A 14,834-nucleotide genomic window follows, 5' to 3' on the forward strand; every position below is an offset into this window, starting at 1 on the left:
TCCTCATGATTAAGTGCATATCATAGAGAATGTTTTACATCATTTTCATGTGAAATGTGTTGATTAGAAAAATCACTCCCTGTGTGCAGAAATGAACACGCAGCATACTTTGACTGCCAAAAACTACCAGCGCTTCAAAAATCACTACTCTTTCATTTATTCCAACTTTTACAGGCAGGCAAAAGAAGTATTCAGCAGCAGACTCATCACAGCTCAAAGTGAACATCGGATGAGACCAGAGTTAACCTCTGGAATGCAAATCAGGAACTTTTTGAAGTGAATTAATCTGTTAGAGCTCTACAGCGCGAGGTTGCTCATCATTCAGCAAAGCTCTGAAATGGAGATAAACACTGTCATTTTTTGGCCACCCACTCTGAACATGAGACTTCTTTCACTGTCTAAAATCTCAAATATTTACTATGCTCTGCTGTGTAACTGATACCTGGAGATTGGAGAGAATGAGATGATGAGAGGGAGAGACAGAGACTAATGGACAGATATATATGCACGTACATTTTTCTTTTGAGGCTCAAGAGAAGTCTTATCTGGGAAAATGTGCAGCTATCAAACACCTGAACTCGACCAGAAGCATTTACATAAGGCAGCTTTATTAATTCACAGCCTCAGAAGCCTCAAACATTCCCTGTGAGGTGCGTCTTCTTCTTGCTTTAATTTATTCACCTCACCGACCCCGTCACCAAACACTCAAGTATCTGGAGAGGGCATTACTTTTGCAGCTACTGAAACCAATTAGACTTTAAATATGTGATGAAAGCAAACCAAGGCTTTGTTTGCCTCAGATGCCTTTGTGTGTTGTTTATGTATCTCCATAGCTCCACAGTGTGCTTCATGGCACCTCCGCTATAGGAGGTTGTCATTATGGGTGTTGCTTCGCCTGCTAAATTTAGCGAGATAAGAACACCCTGTATCTCCACTCCCCGCAGTACATATGCTGCCTTTCTGTGGGGATAGATCACTCTACTCCCAAGCAATCAATATTGGATGCACCTACAGGGACTTACCAAGCAAATGGCTCCAGGCTAGACCCAGTCCCTTCCCACCCATTTTCTATATATAAAACTGGCCTGGCATATAATGAAAAACATTACCTGCCACCAGGGCACATAACTCTACCAACAGCAGACGGAGGAGTTATGGAGTGCAGGCCAAAGAATGATCCAATTACACAAATAGTATTTTTACACCAGAGGATCATTTGTCATGGCACTCTATAGAGATAAATCATTGCAGCTCTTTGGTTTGAGATGAAATTCCCATGATCCACTTGATAATGGGAGGTAAAGAGCCAATCGCGAAATAACCGAAACTGTCCTCACCGTCGTGGATTTGGAGTGTGTGTCTATCCCTGTGTGTGAATCAGAGTGTTTGCATTTATTGGATCTACAGCGAAGCTTATATGTACAGGTATGGAGTCTGCATCATATAGCAGCAGTTCTGCTTCCCCCCCATGAGATGAAGAGTAGGCTACAGCTCAGTCACTCGCTGGAAAGTATCTGTCTCTCTCCTGTGGTGCTGCCTTGTTCCTGATAAACAAACACATATGACAGATGTCAACACGATACCAACCAGACCCGCCGTGAGGCTTCTTCTCTGTGACATCCTGCGCATATGCAGGCGCCGCAGAGCAGAGGCAGAGCACAGCTCCTCAGTACGGCCATTTACATACAGAAAAAGCCCTCACAGACAGTGGAGGGCAGATATAGGGCTCAGAGACAACAACTTGAGTCTTATTTTTGTAGTTTGGCGATCATTCCTTCAGCAGGGTAAGGAACAGTAAGGGTCAAAGGATCAGTCAGGTTTTAAATAAACTTCCTCTGGTTTAGAAACACTTATTTGATAGAGAAAACTAAGGCAAACAGTAAAGTTATAAAGTTTTAGTGTGTAACGTTTTGATATTAATGAACGTCCGTTACATTCAAGCCATTGCCAAATGAGTTGCTACAAAGCTAATTAAGACTATCAGCTCCAAACAACTCTCTTTGTATTTCTCAGTATGGCTGTGTTCAGAAGATTGTGTCGTTCGGTGACTTTCCCGCACAGAAGCTTGAGTGAAGACAATTACCACCATCTTTTTTGGTGGTAATTTTAGTCACGGAAGGCTTGTATCATGTGGACGTGCCGACGGTTTTGTTGTCATTACTTTAAATTCCTTATGGGGGAGGCAGAAACTGCGCACTATGTCTTTAAGCCAAAACATCACAGGCGGATTTCCTCGTTCAACTTTGACCAGTGTTGGAAAGTAACTACATTTACTTAAGCACTGTACTTAACTACCATTATGATGTACTTGTACTGCACTTAACCACTGTTAAAACCTCACATTATTGTACCACTAGACCTATTCATTTAACAGTTGTTTAGACTCAGTTTAGACTTACTTTCCTTTCTCTCTTTTTTTATAATTTTGATTATTTGATTTGACAAAACCCAAGGTGTATTGAACCAAAATGATTATTTAACACTTATAAAACATCTACATATTTCTGTGTATATCCTACTTTATTCATCACACACTTTTCCTTGTATAGTAAAGTGATGTCAAGAATTTTCTGGAAACATTTGCAAATGGCTGCACTGCAGTATAAAATCTGACCTCAAGTCACTAAAGAGGCAATAATTGCAACCATATTACCCTCCATTAACGGATGATGAGGTATGTCTAATGGCCACATCTCAGCCATGTTCATGAGACTAATGCACTGGAGGCTAATCGAGAGACCTTTGACGTTAAATGCATAAGTAATAAAGCTGTATTGGCGCACTGATCAATACCAGCTGCATACTGTATATTGTAAAGTAAAGCCCCCTATTTTTTGTAATACTCTTGGAACAGAGCCAACTTTGACAGATCTGTCTTTTAAAGGGCTGAAAAGAACATTTAAGTGGAGACGTGCTGTTACCGAAAAGTGTTCTATCTTCCTCAGAGATCAACATTTCAGTCAAAGCCACAACTCTTATTCTCCTCCTCGGGGCAGCGGTGCCTTCACTGGTTCAGCATCTCTCTGACTTTGCAAGTGCTGCTCTCTCAGCATGTAGCCTGCACCCTTTGTTGGGTTATGATCATGCCTGTATAATGAGCAGAAACTCTATTCCTGTTGAACACACATCATTCCCCTGGCAGTGGTGGGGAGGGGAAAGAGGGGAAAGAGGGGAAGGGGAAGGAGGGGAGGGAGGTTAAATATTCTACAGCGTGGTCCGATCTTGCCAGTCTTCAGAGAGTAATGAAGCAGCTGCACAGATCCGCCACACACACACACCCCTATTTCTCTGCCTAATGAACGATTGAGCCGCGCCCAGGTGAAAAATGAGCTGGCTCAGTGCAGCCCCTTAAGAGGAAAAAATGGGATTCCTTTCCCTTGCAAAACAGCCCACATTCCCACCTACTACTGCTCACCCCCACTCTTCCTCCAAACTCTGATTTCAGTGGGGATGATTGATTAAACTGAAAACAGCCCCACTCTCTCACAACCCAACCCTCTCCACTGTTGCATCTCTACCTAATTTGGGTTTGCTGTTGCAGTGGTCTGTGTTTACAGCGTTGTGATTTCACCTACAGCGACATTTATGCAACCCGGTGCAACACAGCAGATCAGGTACTCACCGGTGAAATTAAGGTTAAATGACATTAGGACACAGTCTACGAATGATTTTTGACAATCAGCTGACTCAGTATACTGTATGTGGAGTTAAAGCACACACTGAGTCATAAAAAAAACCTTGCAGAAAAGGTATGTTTTCCAACTGAACATTGCCCAGTGTCTTTGAGGTTGTTAGCGATTTAGTTGGATCAACATAATGCTAAAAAGCCTGAAGGGAAAGTATTTGAAGCAGCAAACAAGAGAGAAAAAGGGGGAGTTCAGCATTAATACAACCACGGCCCTGAAAGTCAATGAATGCAGCGCTTCAGTCCCCTCAGGCCCAGGCGATGCCAAGATGCAGATCACACGGTGTCTGCGTGTCCTCCTGAGTGTCCTGCTGAGGTCCTTGTCCAGCTGGTGTGTTGCATCTGACCTAACCTGGCACGTTTTTTTTCATGCAAAACACCGCCGTCTGGGAGCGCTTGTGTCACTCTCAGCGCTAAAGAATGGCGATGGTCCAAGTAAAAAAAAAAAACAGTCCACCTGAAAATGGTCACGGTCAGAATTGCAATGTCAGCTGATGTTCTTATGCAGGATGAAGCCTCCGATAAGCTGAAGGGAAAACATAACAATGCCTGGATTGGGAAAATCAGAAGTCTCCCATCACCAGAATAAATTGCATTTTTAACAAGGTTATAGATGTTGTAATACAGTTTATTGCAAATGAAATGTAAATCAGGTATCTCGATGTATTAAAAGCAGGGAAAAAAAGGCTTAGTTTCCCTCATAAGATGCTGCTACTTTAGTTTCTAATTTTCATTTCAACTCTCGGGGAGAAACTGGGAACTGCTTGTTCCACTGTAATTTGTGTTCACCAATGAGACCGACACTATTTTATGTGTAATAACTCTCAGACGCTTAACATGACATTCTGACCTGAGCAGTATTTTGTGAAAGAGGCTTGTTGACCAGCTGAGCTATCAGGGCTTTTTGAGCTACATCTGCTCTCAAATAGAGAATAATTACATTTGTCACATTAGCTGCATAAAAAAAAATCAGAATCAGAATTATGATAATAAACAAAGTCTGAATCTTTCCAGTAACACCTACCTTAGTTATATATTATTTCTTGAAGATTACATTTTTTACTTTACTTTATTTTGTGAATGTGTTAAAACCTGGTTAGACTTTTCTGTATAGTCTGCCATTGAGAGTTTTTGGATTTTGTTTTCTTTTGATCTTCCTTCTCTCTGTGGTTGCACAATGTTCATTGGCTCTGATGGCAGCTAAGCAGCCCACAGAAGAACATTAAACATGGAAACATGGGATTGAAGCCCAGCATGGACAAAGGACTTCTAATTATATGTAAGTGCATTCACAAAAGAATGGAAAGTGCTTAAAAAACAAGTACTGTGGGGCGCAAAAAATGTTTTTTCATACAAACACTAAAAATAAATTAAGAAAAATAACATGCCTAAAAAGCAAAAACACAACTTATAATAAAACCTCTTAAAGCTATAGTGCGTAGTTTCTGTCTCCCCCATGAGGAATTCTATTTACTATTTTCTAGACATAGCCATACTGAGAAATACAGGGAGAGTTTTGTGGAGCTGAAAGTCTTAATTAGCTTTGTAACAACTCATTTGACAATATCTTAAATGTAACATTAATATAAAAACGTTACGCACTAAAGCTTTAAAACAGAGAAACACTTTAAAACACACACAATAACATAATGCCCGCACCGCAACATTGTTTTACATAACATGTTATGTTATTCTACTGTATATTGGATTATTTTGAGTTGAATTGTGCAGAATTGACATATTGATTGAAAGAACAAAGGTCTACCTCTGCAGGCCAACCAACTAAGGACTTGTACAATCACAAGTTCACCTCAAAAGGTCAGCCCTGGGGCTCATTGGAAACCCCCTCTCATCAGTTGTTTCATTGATCAGTGCTGATCAAGAAGAAACTGCTCTTTACCAGTTGGGATGAAACTAAGCCTTTGGAGCTTTACTATAAAATGCATAGTGAGTGGGGTTCGTGTGTTGGATGTTCACCATTAGCCAAGCATGTAGGTATCGCTACATTGAACGGGAGCAATTGGTATCACGATACATCTGCTCATACAAGAAGTCTCTCTGTGTTAAAAGTGAATTGCAAACCTTCAATGAGCCAATAAATGTCCACTGAACTATAACTATGCCTCACTCTCTCTGTGTCTCTGTGGTGTAGAGGGCAGATGAGGGGATGTTTCTGTAAATGAGTTTGGGGAGTGAGTTCAGGTCACAAGTGAAGAAGATAAGGCCGCTCGCAGATGAGGCCATTTTTCACCTGAATGAGAACAAGTGCCTGGTCTGCGTTGAGATGTGCTTCATGATTGGTGTCTGATGTGGGCTCGTTATCACCACATGCTCCATATTTGAGAGGAAACGGGGCAACTTTAAGCACATTTAGGTGTCACATTTATGTGATTGTGTGATTGTGTGACTGACTCGTAGACAGTGACCAGGGACTCATTGCCAAAGCCTCACTGTGTGTACACACTTTCAAGTGTCATTGCACATACTGATACTGAATTAATTATTTTGATTATACCCCCCATTGCACCACACATTGAGTTCTGGTTATATTATCATTTTGCACTTGAAGTGATGGGTAGCAATTGTCTTTATTGGTTGGCAAAAGACAAAATGAATTAATATTATACAGTGCCATGCATCCAATTATTGTCTAGTACAAAAATCCAGTATCATAATATAATTCACATAAAAGTATCACTAAGATCAGATTTGTAGTCAAATCCAATACCAAGGCCCACTGAAATTAATTTGAAAACTGTTGAAATATTAAAGCTATGTGGCGTAGTTTCTGCCACCCCCATGAGGAATTCTAAGTAATGACAACAAAACCTTCGGCGCGTCCACACGATACAAGCCTTCTGTGACCGCGCACCACCCCCTCCCCACCACACAGTTGCTAGTAGCCAAGGAGGAAACGGAGGATTAAAAAAACATGATGGACTCTTCAGAAGAGGTAATTATCTTCACTCGAGTTTCTGCGCGGGAAAGTCACCGGACGACACAATCTTCTGAACACAGCCATGCTGAGAAATACAGAGAGAGTTTTGTGGAGTCTCAATTAGCTTTGTATCAACTCATTTGGCAATGGCTTGAATGTAATGACATTCATTAATATCAAACAGTTACGCACTAAAGCTTTAAACAGTACTTATATACTGTAACTTTTAAGAATTTTCCTATATTGTTTCAGTCAAGCAACATTTACATTCTTTAACAAACTCACAGAACAAAAGTTCAACTGATAAATCATGAAACAGCACTGTCTCCCTTCAAAACAAAGAAGAAATAGTAGAAGTGAAGTTCATTATCCTGCCAAGAGCTTATAAACTCTGTATGCAGGCAGGCTGAAGACACCCTTGGGGGAAGGACACAGATGTCCAATATCCAAATATCCAATCATAACCTCCAGCTTTATTCTGTGTCTGAAGCATTTATATGACAGCCCTCCATTATTGTATACATAAAATAAGGGTCTATAAGGGTCTTGGACTCCAGCCTTTGCTGAGAGGATGTTCTACTGACATCTTATCTTTGCCCTGGCAGCCCTTCTCAGCAACACAATCACACTCCAATACACCCTGAATTACTTTGAACAAAACAAATGGCATTTACCATTTCAGGAGATAAGCAAGGGGGCATGTGTGAAATAGACAAACAAACAAAAGGGAGAGTTAGAGGCTGCAGTGGAGTTAATCTTAGTCCCGGGCCGGATTAACGGCCATGCTTGCATTTTCTTGGAGAATAATCGAAGTGGTCCTGGTCTTAATAACTCCGTCCAAAAAAGTAGGCACTTCTGGCTATAAAAGCTGCAGAGAGTCAATGGAGAGAGAAATAACTCGGAATAAAAAGGACAGGCTTTGACTGGTTGAGTCAACATTTTCATTTCATGGCCTATGGGGGTAGCTTCGGACGTCTAAAATCAGCTTGGGACACAATTCAGAGCCTGGTTTCTTATTAGGGACCTCAGTGGCATCACAAACAGCCTTCTTTCTCTCATTCACATGGATGTACATATATATTTCTATTTCATTCCACTGCTCCAAGGAACACTGTTTTTGTGAATAAGAATTCTTTAAAACAACTGAATTTGGTTAAGATTTAGCTGCTTTCAACACCAGTTTATGTCTCGGCTTACCCACATTGCCTCACAGCCGTGCATGCCTGGGGTCTGTCAGAGAACACTGCAGGACACCAAATTGGCAGCATCCAATCATCACCTGCCTTGGCAACCCAGTTTTTTAGTGAAGCCACAGGGGGCAGACTGATGAAGACCAGGGTTGCGAAAAGGCTCAATGGTGTTTTTTTACCCCCAACTGCTCCTTCCAGGCAGCGCTGCGACCGCTGCCTTCAAGGCACCTAACCCTAACCTTAACCTTAACCCTAACCCTAACCATAACCAGTGCCTAATCCTAGTGCCTTCCAGGCAGCGCTGCCTGGAAGGAGCCGTTGGGGGCAAAAAACACAGATAAACTGCGAAAAGAGAGGAGTGCTGCCCCTTTCAGACGCTCTAAACAAAACAAATAATTCAAGTGCAAGGTAAGCCTGTCTGCTCTGCTACAAGTGTGGGTGGCAGAGGTGAGCGGAGGAGCAAGCGAACCCATCTGACATTTGCTATTTGTGTCTTCTTAATTAGTTAAAATACCTTTATGGTTTTGAACATGGATGTTTGATGTTTTATTTTATGAGATACAATACAGCATTAAATATCCTTTGTAGCTGTGAATTAATGTGAATTTTGTCAATTTGATGTATGTACGTCTGTTGAGAGTTTTTCAAAGTTATAGCCATGAATGTAGATTGTGAGATAAAGGCCTTCAGATTGCAATGTGTGAATTAGAGTAATTGTCTTTTAAACACAATCACTCATAGTTAGGGTTAGTGAAGTGACACAACACACATATAGAGCAAACTCAAATAAAAAACTAGCATTCAATTGTTGGTTAGTTTAGGTTTAATATTTTTACTCACAGGTACTTTGTAATAATTCAATATGACTAAGTGTCTCCCCAGGAAGAGATGGTTTGTCCATTGGCACCATTCAAGCTATACATGGCATTTTAGCATCTTTTAACTTTTGGTTTTACTATCCACAACTTTAATGTTTTGGTTCACTCTCATCTCTCTTATCAACCTTGTTTCCAAAGAGCTGGACAGTATACAGGTTGTTCTGTTACCCCCTAAGTATCAAAAGACATCAATTAACACTGCAATAAAGCCTCTAAATTCTAATACTTTCTATTAAATCCATGTCCTATTATAGATTTATCCATTTAAAGATATTCAAAATATTTTTTTGTAATGGCAAATGTATAAATTAGCTAATTTAGCATAAGCATAATAAGCATAAGAAGCTTAAGCCAATGATGGAGCAACACTGCAATTCAATTAACTCTTAACTTCTTTACAGGTTAGCCTGGCATTAGCTCTTTCCTAATAATGTTAAACAGTTTTTTTTGCTTCTCTATAAACTAATTAGCTAACGCTAATAACATTTTTTTTTTTATTTTAGTTCATTTACTAAAAAGAATGTGTTATGAAGACATTTTTTTCAATTTTCAAATCCACATCATCCCCCAACTGAAAAAAAATATATAAATCAACATTGCAAATGTTTTGTTTCGACTGCACAGTGGGACATTGTTAAGCATTTTCTTCATTAGCAAACACACTGCTGGAGCATATCCTATTTCAGTTATGATACTCTGTATTGAATGCCGGAGAAATGAATCAAGCGATGATCCATCCACTCACCGCCTATTCCGTTCAAGATGATGGAAAACAGAAGAGACACAGTTTTGTGTCTTCTCTTAGCTGCTGTCATAAATCAAAACGTGTGTTATGGCAAGCAGCTGTCAGGCAGGTCCAGTGTGGTGATTAACACACTCATCACAGTTTTCATACACACCATTCTTCAGTTTCTGACTGGAGCAGAGTCTAATAACAATTACTGAAACAACGTTCAGTACAATAAACATTTGAAAGCATGTTTCAGCGTGCATGATTAATGGTGATTAAATAAGTAAAACTTGTCCTCATTGTTGGGCAGTTGCATTCTTTTCTCTGTGCGTGCCTGAAATAGGTTTTGTAAAACAAGATAATAAGCAGAATGAAAAATTCCTCAAATTAAAAAAGACTGAATATGGACATTGTGTTTACGTGAAGAATTGAAAGCCGTTTGGGTAAAGCACTGCAGAGCAAAGCAGAGGTGAGCAGTGTTGACATCTGAACAATTGCTTGCTTGCTAATGACTGTGTATCCAATTCCCTGGAGAACTTAATGTTGTTTAGTGTATGTTAAGACACTCAGCGCCACTGAGATGCTCATCTTTTTGTTCTGCTTTTTTATTGATGATGTGATCTTTTTCATCAAGCTTTCATCAGTATGATTTATGAAGTCAATATCAGACTTCACAGCATGCACAGCTGAATGAGACCTGATGCTGGCCAAACTGACCTGCAATAATCATCCTAATGCTGCTAATTATGAATATTGTTGGCTAATGAGTAGATGAAATAAGAAAATTGCAGTTCATCGCTAATGAGTTCACCTAATAGGGCCATTAATTAACTCCAGAAGAGGTACATTATGAGGGTGGAACTTTGCTGCATATGCAGTTTAATGATGAGCGCAAGAAAAGGGTCAGACAGACACTGGGGGGGACGCATGAGAGGGGAGCACAAACATAGGCCTTTCCTTCTTGACCCTGTTCACATCAGACAGTCCAATCAAGCTGTTGGACCCTCTGTCTCCACTAACTATCAAGGCATTGCTCCAGATGTACTTGCAATTATACAGTAAATCTTCCTTTTCGATTAGGTTGCATGTAAACAATGTGCAAAGAGGTTGATTACATTGACCTGTAGTTTCTCATTTTACACACAGTGTTCCCTGGCGTTTAAGATTAGTTGGCTTGCATTTAAATACATAATATAAAGGCTAATGGAAAGGGTTTACCTTTTAATGATCCAATGTTGTATTTGAATCTAAAAGCTGAGATCTCTCCATGCAACACATCCTGATACCTAAACGACAGAATAGGCAATGCTAATGACTCCCAAAAGGACATATGACCTATTTCTATGTATTGCCGCATGGTGGCCGTAACATGTGACCGCGGTGGAAATTTTAATCATGTGTCTGTTTGATTTAATATAACGGGCACAGTTTTAAACACAAAGTTAACTTTGTGAAATGGAACTAATTCAGTTTAGGCAAAAAAAGACTTAGTTAGGGTTAGTAAAACATCAGGGATTAGTTTAAAATGAGTCACATAAAACTACTAAAATGAGGACGTAACTTGACTTCATTGTGTCGCAGACTAAGATCTATAAAACTCGGTTAATTTAAAAAAGTAAACCCCGGTCTCCTGAGTAAAAGTCCTGTATTTGTTTGACCCATCTACCACCCCAACCTTCCTCCTAACGCCAAATTTGGCGCTCTTATACTTTGTCACCTCGTTTGCTCTCGCTAGAATTACTACAGCCACCTAACAAGAAATGTAATTATGGGTCGTCATGAGCTTCTTGCACAATCAAGCTGAATAGTTGTTTTCTGGGTGAGGACGGTCTGCTCCATGAATATCATATGACTTCCTTAAAGATTCCAGGTTATAGTTCCGATTGTTTCACATAAAAACTGCAACAGTAAGTTTCAAGGTTGCAGAAATGGCACCTCTCAGAGACATCTCCACCTGTCAGTCAGGGAAGATGGTGTAGAAATAAAATTGATACCACATGACAAATTTGACACATAATTTATTCAACTCAGTCAGTCAAAAGTGAATTATTCATAAGGCAGTGGAAGCACTCAATTGACTCAATCACAATAATCTACAGTAACTCAATTCACATGAACATTATTCCCCATGCAGCTATACGGCCTACGGAGTGAACTGCTCCATAAAGAGCTCACATAATAATCCTTTGCCCCCTCAGACAGTTCTTGTAGAAGGCAGGATAATTGTCGAGGGACTGTGGATCGCCTCAAGGGTCAGTGCTGTTCCACACTTTGTACACCATTACGTTCCCTTTAATTGAATTGAAGAAAGTGCAGTTAATTAAGCGATTAACGCCGTGAACATGGGAGCTATCAGAGAACAAAAAGAGCCCCTGATGGTGGACAGTGCAGCCACTGACCTTCTCAGGGGGAATCTGTGTCTGCCTCACAAACTGTGCCAATGCCACTGCTGTTCACCCAGCACTGTTGCTTTTTATTTTTCAGACATATAGCAGCAGCCAGGGCGTGTTTGGCATGAGATGGCAACTGCTGCACTTAGGAGATATTTTCAATGGAAGTTAAAAAAACATTATATGATGAAAATACATGATAAAAAAACACTAATTTGTGTTTTCCATACATTATTGATGTATGCCATTGCATTTGAGTAAAAGTACCTGTTTGAAATAAGCTCTTTTCGCTTTTAACATATTCAGTAGCATATAAACTGACATGACAGGGTTGTTGAGCTACTTTAGCTGGCGAGCTAACCGCTAACATGCTAGCCAGAACTTGTTAACACTATTCTGTCACAATAGCTCCCTGAGCTACTTCCTATTTTCTCAGTACTATTCCCTTTACTCCCCTGGTATTTTGTTTTTTAGGATTGTACATTATTTCATTCAATAAAAAAGTAAAGATATAAAGAGAGAACAAGTCTCTTTGAGATAAAAAAAAATCTTGCTAACGGCTTGTTAACTGTTTGTACTGGACCTGCGGTCCGGAGGAGGGTCTGGCTATTCCACACAGCATTCCGGAATGGGAGAAAAACATGCTATGGTTTATTGGCATTTCTTTAAACCAATCACAATTGTCATGGGCGGTGCTAAGCTCAGCACGGAGCCGCTGTAAAATTGTGCGAGAGAAAACTCAGATTGGATAGATAGTCTAGCTAGCTGTCTGGATTTACCCTGCAGAGATCTGAGGAGCAGTTAACTATAGTCCTCATAAATCCACCGGAGTTTAAAATTCCAACACAAAGAAAGCAGAAGGAGACAGACATCGGCAAAAATACATTTCCTGTGGAGGAATTTCCTGTGGCACCGGAGCAATCCCGGAAGTGGAACGTCAAGGATATAGACTACCTGTCTCTTAACTGTGTGCATGTAGGACGTTGCATTTACTGCATCCCCTCAAGCAAATCCACTACTCGAGGTGATCCCATTGTAATGACTTGATTTCACCATTACATTTTGCCGTTTTGCTGGTATGACCAGGCAGAAAACCCTTACCTCTTTTACTCCTGCAACGTGTCTTATTTCAGGGCTGTGACTACACTTGTTTGTGCTGGACTTTATTTACACCAGGCTTTTAAATGACTGGCAAGATTTTCATGTTGTCTTTTCAGCCTTAATCGTCAGTAAAATAACATTTAACATTAAAAAGTACATTTCACTCCTATGTGGAAATGGTCCTCTGCATTTAGATTAACCCACATTCTGATGCTCAATGAACAGCTTTTGATCTAAGACAAGCACCTTAGTGAAGTGTAATGTCAGGTTTCTTCACACACATGTCTTTTTATGTGGGAGGAAACTGGAGCACCCTCAGGATATCCACATGAGCATGGGAAGAACACACAAACCGACAGATAAAGGCCCCAGTGGGGTTTGAACCCATGTCTTTCCTGCTATGTAACAGTAAAAAACACTGATCCAACAACTTACCATAAAATTCCTGAAACTGAACTGCAAACTGCCTCTTGAACAGCAGTGAGAAAGCTCCATCCAAAGAAAGTTGGATTCAGGAGTGGTGGTTTAAAATGTGCTTTGGTACACCAGCCTGTTTGGTAAACACAAACAAGCGGTTTGTATGTATTAAAGTTTCCCACAGTTGAAAAGTTTCCTCTTCCTTCTTTTTAACACCATAATATGTCCCTCTGTTCTATAAACAGTAAGATGTTTTTGGTGGTAATTTTCTAATTATCACAGTGTATAGCCTGTTTTTAAATTGACATCAGAATTGACATTAAGTGCCTTGTCTCACTGACAATTATTTTTGAAAATATTCTACTGTCTGACTGCTTATTTTGCTGTCATCCTGATCTGAAAAACATCAAATAAAGAAATGTAGCTTTTAGTTTAAGTTCAATTAAGAAGATGATCCCTGGCACGTTTGCTCTCAGAGATCTTTGTCAGCCAGAGAACACACTTTGTCATCTACTAACAATTTTACCTGTCAGATTGTATTTAAAATGGTCTAACTGATACATATCTTTGCTGTCATTCTAGTGAGTGTGTTGCTCCACCACTTCACCGGCACTAGTGGTAAGACCCTGACTATTACTCCCTAAGTGGAGATCATCCTAAGGTAATTAATTTATATGGTTTACCCCCTATAAATTATTCCTGCAATGGGAACACCAAAGCTCTGATATTGTGCTCTACTTTCTCTGTCCCCCCTGACTGAAATCTGTCTCCCATGATGGAGCACATTCACAATTTGTTGTTAATATGACCAAATATGTTTCAGAGTTCCTCCAGAGAGGTTTGGATAATCAGATCTTTGCCTCTCGGGTGCTTCTACCCCGAGACTTTGCTTTCTTTTTTTGCTCCCTCTGATTACAGTGATGCATTTTAATGGCAGGAGAAAGAAGGGTCACCGAATAAGAGGCGCAAAAGAGGAAAGTGGGTTGCTGGGAGACTTCTGGCTGGACGCGCGCACACACACACACACACACACACACACACACACACACACACACACACACTGCCTGTTGGCCTGGTGTCTGTCATCATAATGAAGCATCTAGAGAGGGCCGGCGGTACCATTATACAGACAGACGTGAAGGATGGATGGACTGACACAGGGTGAGAATGAGACAGTGGTTTTATGAACATGGGAGGAAGATGGGCAATAGTGCTGCAGTCTGCCACCAGAATCAAGCAACCAGTATGTCAGGGTTGAAAGATTACATCTGTATTCACTGTCAGCCATGCAACCTCCATGGCTGAGTGTGGGTAGCAACGAGAGACATGTCATCATGCGGTAACAGACTGCAATACTGCTGAAAAAGGACTCAATCTTCTCTCTATATATAGCTGCAAAGACTGATACAATCTGTTGATTACTTTTTGATTAATTAAACTATTTTTGTGTACAAAATGTAAAAAAAATGGCGAAAAAAAATCTTTAAAATTGATTATTTTGGATC

This window comes from Sander lucioperca, chromosome 20, assembly GCF_008315115.2.
Source record: "Sander lucioperca isolate FBNREF2018 chromosome 20, SLUC_FBN_1.2, whole genome shotgun sequence".
NCBI classification, from domain to species: Eukaryota; Metazoa; Chordata; class Actinopteri; order Perciformes; family Percidae; genus Sander; species Sander lucioperca.